Consider the following 7,729-nt stretch of genomic DNA (forward strand, 5'->3'; position numbering starts at 1 on the left):
TTGTTGTTTGGCGGGTCCAGGCTGGGGATTCGAACCCGCCACCTTAGGTGTACGTGGCTGGCGCCTTAGCCGGTTGAGCTATAGGCGCCAAGCCTGCCTCAAACTTTCTTATGGGGCATTTGTGTCTTAGTTCTACTTGCAGTGTTTTTCCCAAAGTGGTTATGCTGGTTTACTGCCTGCCAGCAGTTGGTGGAAGTTCTGCCTGCTGCACATCCTTGCCTCTGTTGGGTAGTATCTGTCCGTTTCCTATTTGTTGACTTTGCTACTTCTGACTGGTCTGTCCATCTCCTCCTTCACTGTTGACTACGTGGATTTTAAATCTGTGGTTGGTAAGATACTTGGTCGTCTATTACCTATTTGCTGTTGGGATGTTTGTCATTCTAATTGATTCATAGCAGTTCTTTATATATTTTTGATACAAGGGCATTTTCAGTTGTATATCATGAATACCTTCCCTGATCTGTGGCTGACTTGACACACTACAGTGATGTCCTTTGAGGAACAAAAATTCTGTATTGTTTTCTTTATGATAGGTTAGTGGATTTTGTCCTGTTTTAAAGAAGTCTTATTAATATTCTGAAGATATCCTCTTACATTATCTTCTAAAAGCTTTATTGCTTTTCTTTTCTTTCTTTTTTTTTTGGTGAGAGAGAGTCTTACTATGTTGCCCTTGGTAGTGTGCTGTGGCGTCACATAGCTCACAGCCACCTCAAACTCGTGGGTTTAAGCAATTCTCTTGCCTCAGCCTCCCAAGTAGCTGGGATTACAGGTGCCTGCCACAACACCTGGCTATACTTTGGTTGTAGTTGTCATTGTTTGATAGGCCCCGGTTGGATTCGAACCCACCAGCTCCAGTATAGGTGGCTGGCGTCCTAGCTGCTGAGCTACAGGTGCCAAGCTTGCTTTGCTTTTCATGTTGAGATCTATATTCTACCTGAATTTGGTTTGCCATGTGGATGTCTGGTCACCCCAGCATCAGTTATTTGGAAGGATCATCCTGTCTCCACTGTGTCGGCATCTTGGTCTTGTATCAGGTGACAGTGTTTGTGGGTCCACTTCTTGATGCTTCATTGGCTGGTCTCTTCTTGAAGCAAACCTGTGCTGTCTTAATCATCATGGCTTTCTAGCTTGGTGCCTCGTGATGTAAGTTTAGTTGGTTCCTTGCGGTTCCTCAGGGTCTCCTTATTTTATCCTTTCCAGTCCTTCTGCTGTTTCTTTTTCTTGCCTTTTGTCCTGCCTATTAGAAGTGGTGATAATGGGCATCAGGGTAAACTTTAAAAATTAAGGATGATACTTACTTTATTTGTATTTATACTTCAAAAACATTTCAGAATATTATGAGGATACATTTGTTTTGGTTAGATGATTTGCTTTTGTGCAGTTTGGGTCAAAGTTGTAAGTGTGTCCATCTCCCAGATGTATTTACACTTTTTATCAGATTAAGAAAATTTCCATATATTCCTAGTTTGCTAAGAGGTTTTATGAATGGGTATTGAATTTTAGAAAATGCTTTTTAAAAATTGAGTAATTTTAGGTACTGAGGAGTCAATTCTTCTCTAATGTTAAAAGCTATTTTTATTTTTAAGAAGGCAGTGTTGCACGAATGTGTTTGTTTGTATAGTCAGAGTTACATTTCATTTTGTAAATAGGTGAGTTTTCGTAATTCATTACCTGTAAATTACATCTTGTTATGGTGGTTGTTGGCACATTAGTCTTAGTCTTTTGGAAGTTTTAAATATCAGTGATATTTAACTGAACAGTAAGTCCCAATCTTTTTAGTCTTGTGATAGGCAGTTTCCCTCTCTTGAACTAAAGCTGTTTATTTTGAAAAATCATAACGCTATAGAAAAGCTGAAAGAGTGGTGTGATAAACACTTTGTATATAGTCATCGGTTAATATTTTGTCTCATTTGCTTTTTCTTTCTATATATTCCTTTTTTCCGCCCAGTCATTTGAGAGTAAATAGCAGACATCATCACATCCTGAATTCTTAAGCACATACCATTTAGAGCAAGGTCATTTGCCTACATAACATAGTATCTTTTTTTATAACGAAGAAATGAACAGAGTCAGCTAACATGTTCAGATTTCTCCAGTTTTTCTAAAAAGGTTCTTAATGATTCTCTCTTTCAATCCAGGGTCCAGTTAGAGGTCACCATGGCATTTGGCTTTGCTTTCTTTTGTCTAGAATAATCCTCCTGCAACCTTTTGTCTTTATGTTATTGGCCTGTTTGAGAGTTCAGGTCAGTTTTCTGTCTAACGTCTGTCTAATGAATATAATCATGAAGAAACAAAGCGAAACATTTTTTCAAGAGAATACTGAATGGATGACCAGGTGTGGTGCCATGCACCTAAACTCCCTGGTACGCAGGCGATTTTGGGAAGAGCTCTTGAGCTGAGCCTGGATAGCATGGCTGTGAGACCCTCTGCTGGTTCCTAGGCGAGTCCTGCTTAAGGAAATTGCCTTTTTTACATGGAAAGATATGCTGATGTTCTCCCCTTGGTTTACACATGGGGGCCTAAGATGCTGTGACCAGGAGCAGGCTTCAGGCCAGATCTGCCCTGATCTGACAGACTTCTGTTCTCAAAGTGAACAGTAAATCTTTTCAAAGGTTTTAAAAAAATAAAAAGAAAAAGAGCAGTAGTAGATGAGGACCATGTTCCTCTTTCCTTGGCACAAAGTTAGGAGACAGAGATCTCTCTTTCTCCCACTATTAGTGTTCTCATCAGTTGTCGGTCTCCATCACAAAGGTCCTTTTCCTCTGTGTAAGGAATAACTAATACTTGAAGACAGTGTGAATATCCTGTCCCTAGAAGCCTTTTGTGTGATTCTTGCCTAAATCATTTATTACATTGGTGTTGCAAACTAGTGACCTTCTAACTATATTTATTACCTTGTGTTTTTCTGTAAGGAGGAGCCCTAGCTGTCCCTTTACCCTCTTTTAGTTAACTATACCCTCATTTTAAAAAAAATTTTAAATTTTTTATTTATTTTTTTTTTTTTTGGAGACAGTCTTACTTTGTGGCCCTTGGTAGAGTGCTATGGCATCATAGCTCACAGCAACCTCTAACTCTTGGGTCCAGCAATTCTCTTGCCTCAGCCACCCAAGTGGCTGGGACTATAGGCGCCTACCACAACGCCCCGTTATTTTTAGAGACAGAGTCTCACTCTGGCTCAGGCTGGTCTGGAACCTGTGAGCTGAGGTGATCCACCTGCCTTCCCTCCGAGAGTGCTAGGATTTATAGGCATGAGCTACTGCGCTCAGCCTTAACTATAACCTCATTTTTTTTTTTTTTTTTGTGACAGAGCCTTAAGCTATCACCCTGGGTAGAGTGCTATGGCATCACAGCTCACAGTACACAGCAACCTTCAACTCCTGAACTTAAGTGATTCTCTTGCCTCGGCCTCCCAAGTAGCTGGGACTGTAGGCACCCACCACAACACCCCACTATTTTTTGGATGCAGTTATTGTTGTTTGGCAGGCCTGGGTTGGATTTGAACCTGCCAGCTCTGGTGTATGTGGCTGGTGCCTTAGCTGCTTGAGCTACAGATGCCGGGTCTGTAACCTCATTTTTTAATAGTTGAGAGTGATGGCATTCCTGTCATCATTCCTTTTCACACTCAAATCCTAGTTTTGGTAGTGGGAGACCCTCTGTCTGACTGAGCTTTCTTTTGCATGTTCTGCCATTCTCTGCTCATTCTTACCCTGCTTTCAGGGACATGCCGTCTCAGGCTTACCATGTAGTGTCCTTGCCTTAGTCCTGAAGTTGACTGAATTTTTCAAAGAGCCCTGGTTCATTTTGATGAGAAATGCTTAGCAACCAAGACGTGCTCCTGAGTTACCACTGTATCAAGGCTCTGTGTTTCCTCTGGGTGGATGCTCAGCAGTGGGCTGCTGGGGGCTCCTCCTCCTGGGAGGAGTCTGGGGACTGTGTTCCATAGTGGCTGTACTGGTGACCTGCACATTCTCACCAACACGGGATAAGTGCGCCCTTTCACTGCACTCATTTTCTCCTTTCCTTTCTTTTCCTTTCCTTAGACAGAGTCTCAAGCTGTCGCCCTGGGTAGAGTGCTGTGGCATCATGGCTCACAGCAACCTCAAACTTTTGGGCTCAAGCGATCCTCTTGCCTTAGGTTTTCCACTTTTAGTAGAGACAGGGTCTCTCTTTTTGTTAGGTTGGTCTTGAATGTGTGAACTCAAGTAATCCACCTACCTCAGCCCCCCAGAGAGCTAGGATTATAGGCGTGAGCCACCATGCCTGGCCTCACTGCATTAATTTTTTTTAAAAAAGACACCTGTGCTCAATTTTTTAAAAAAATTTTATATTAATGTGAAGGTACAGGTGATATATTACATTGTTTGTGTTTGTTAGGTAGAGTCCAACTTATGGGTTGTGCCCATCTCCTGGGAGCTGTGGCATATGTCCTTGCATTGTGCCTGTGAGGTGAGGGCACACTAATGCTTCTCCCTCCTCCTCTTCCTCCCCCTCCCTCCTCCTCCTCCCCTTCTTCCTCCCCCTCCCCATTCTCCTCCCCTTTCTCACCTTCCTCCCCTTCCTCCTCTCCTTCACTGTCAGGCAGACGTCAGCATTATTTCCAAAACTTCATCTAGTGAACTCTTCTCAGATACATGATTTGCAAATACTCTCTCCCATTCTGTAGTTTATCTTTTACTTCCTTGATAATGTCCTTTGATGCATAAAAGTTTTAAATTTTGATGAAGTGTGATTTTTTTTTTCTTGTGTTGCTTGTGTTTTTGGTATCATAGCTAGGAGTTCGGTGCCAAGTCCAAGGTCATGAAAATGAACACCTGTGTTTTCTTCTGAGAGTTTTACTGCATGTGGTTTTAGCTCTTGTATTTAGGTCATTGATCCATCGTGAGTTAATTTTTATATATTGCTCAGTGATTGTTGGGTTTGAGAAAATTCATCTAGGATATTGTCATCTGAAGATTCATAGTCTGAAATTCTATTTATACTATCGTTGTCACCATTACCTTTAGTGTGTTGCTCTGCCCTCCAGTATTGTGTTTGAAATTAAAGTTAAGTACAGTGAAAGTTGATTTTCTTGGTTGCTCATTAGCTGCATTTGGTGTTTGGCTGTTGGATTGGATGGTGCTGCTGTTAAAGATTCTGTTAGAAAATTCTGTGGGTTGGAAGGAAGTATGGAGAATACTCAGGGACCTAAAAGTAGGCCTGCCGTTTGATCCTGTAATTCCTCTATTAGGTGTATATCCAAAAGACCAAAAATCACTTTATAACAAAGATATTTGCACCAGATTGTTCATTGCAGCTCAATTCATAATAGCTAAATCATAGAAGATGCCCAAGTGCCCATCGACCCATGAATGGATTAACAAATTGTGATTTATGTTGAGTGGAATATTATGCAGCCTTAAAAAAGAGGAGACTTTACTTCTTTTATGTTTACATGAATGGAGCTGGAACATAATCCTACTTAGTAAAGTAGCTCAAGAATGGAAGAAAAAAATGTCCAATGTACTCAGTACTATTACGAAACCAATTTACGGTCACTCACATTTTCATATGAAGAGTAGATCACAACTATGGCCCAGGATGAAGGAGGGAAGGTGGGGAGGGGGAAGGTTAGATTGAGGGAGGGTGAATGGTGGGACCTCACCTATGGTGCCTAATGCAAGGGTACATGTCAGATCTATTAGTATAGAGTATAGATGTCTTAACACAATAATTAAGTAAATGAGACGAGGTATATATTAACTAGTGTGATATAAATGCTTCTAATTCTATGTGAAATCAGCACATTGTACCCCATGAATGCATTAATGTATACATGACCTATGTTTATGATTTAATTTAATAGAAAGAAAATTCTTTTGGAGTGCACTGGTTAAGAGTGCTGCTGTTTGTTTTCATAATCTGATTTAATAATTGTGAAATATCCTCTCTGGTATTATGTGCAGAACGTGAACAATTCTGAGTTCTTTTTCTTATTGAAAGATGGTGTCTCTAGTTTTCTGTGTTTTTTTGCAAGATGTATTTCAGGCAGTGCAGTAAGAAAACTGAAGGATGGTATTTTACTCTGGGTTGCATCATCCTTCTTGGTGAGTCTATAATTCTTTTATGTTATTTTTTTTAAAAGCATAATTAGGAATAGTGGATCATGAAATAATGACTAGGGTGATGAAATAGCAAGATGCAGGTGGCGCCCATGGCTCAGTTGGCAGGGAGCTGGCCACATACACGTAGCGTGGTGAGTTCAAACCCAGCCCAGGCCTGCTAAGTAACAAGGACAACTGCAACCAAAAAACAGCTGGGTGTTGTGGTGGGCGCCTGTGAGGCTGAGGCAGGAGAATCGCTTATGCCCAGGAGTTTGAGGGCGCTGTGAGCTATGACCCAGGGCGACAGCTTGAAACTCTTGTCTTAGAAAAAAAGAGGAGAAATAGCAAGATGCAGGAAAAATATAATCACTAGAATCTTGCTGTGTATCTCAGATTTATAGACAGTGTACTAATGCGGTAACTAGGAAATAAAATGAGTTTGAATTTTTCTTATAATAAGGAACTTTTCACTTTATTCTTTGGAAGACCTTTAAGAAAGTCATGAAATGTTAGTCCTTGGAAATAGAACTACTCAAGAGGGCGGCGCCTGTGGCTCAGTGAGTAGGGCGGTGCCCCGTATACTGAGGGTATCGGGTTCAAACCCAGCCCCGGCCAAACTGCAACAAGAAAATAGCCGGGTGCTGTGGCGGGTGCCGGTAGTCCCAGCTACTCGGGAGGCCGAGGCAAGAGAATCACCTAAGCCCAGAGCTGGAGGTTGCTGTGAGCTGTGATGCTATGGCACTCTACTGAGGGCAACAAAGTGAAACTGTGTTTGTTAAAAAAAAAAGAAAGGAACTACTCAAGAAAGAAACTGAGAAGCTAAAACTGGGTTCAGTGGAAGAACCCTTACCATAGGGGACTTCCTCAGCTTCCCCAACCTGTGCTTCAATCTCTTTCCTTCCGTAGTGAGAACTTGCCTGTCAGCGTCTGCAGCGTACACAAAACAGCTTCAGAATTAGTAACGAATACCCCTGCCAGTGATACATCTATGTTTAAGTAAAGCTCCAGTTTTCTTTGCGCTTCCTTTTGCTTTTAGAGACTCACTCCCCTTGACTTTAGTGTATGTGCTCGGAGGGAGCACGGAGTTGACTCAGCGGAGAGGTACAATTAGCGTCCCCTTCCCAAAGTTACTTCAGGTCCTTTTTTTCTGTGCAGTTGTTGCTTGGATTTGATATACAGGTTTTATTTGTACTGATTTTTAGTATATGCTCTTTTATCTTTTCACTTTATTTTATGAACGCATGAAATAGATACGTGGTCCAAAGTCAGAACGACGTCGGAAAGTTATTTGTACTGAGCTGAGTCGTTCCTATCCCTACTCCCACACCCCTTTGTAAAATTTTCATTGATTTATGACTTGTCCTCCCTGTATCTTCGTTAAAAGGAAACAGTACTCACGTTTGTCCCCTTCATCTTCCCCCAGCTGCCTTTTTACGGAAAAGGTAGCACATTGTACTTTGCCTCTTGTTTCCCTCATTGCGTGGTTCGTAGACACACTCAGCCTGTTGTGTGGTTGCCATGGTTGCGGAGCGCTTCCCGTGTGGGCGGGGCGCCCCATGGGCGTGTCGTCAGCTTGGCTGTCCTCGTGGGCGGGGCGCCCTGTGGCTGTCTTACCGTGTGGGCGGGGCGCTCCATGGGCGTGTCGTCAG

At 42.1% G+C, this 7,729-nt stretch overlaps 1 protein-coding gene across 2 annotated transcripts in view; it reads left to right on the top strand.

Annotated features, from left to right (window-relative positions):
- URI1 (URI1, prefoldin like chaperone) overlaps positions 1 to 7,729 on the top strand; it is a 70,618-nt gene that overhangs the window by 5,971 nt on the left and 56,918 nt on the right. The gene's annotated exons all lie outside the window — the stretch shown is intronic.

Source organism: Otolemur garnettii, unplaced genomic scaffold (genome assembly GCF_000181295.1).
Source record: "Otolemur garnettii isolate 467f Iridium unplaced genomic scaffold, OtoGar3 scaffold00135, whole genome shotgun sequence".
NCBI lineage: Eukaryota > Metazoa > Chordata > Mammalia > Primates > Galagidae > Otolemur > Otolemur garnettii.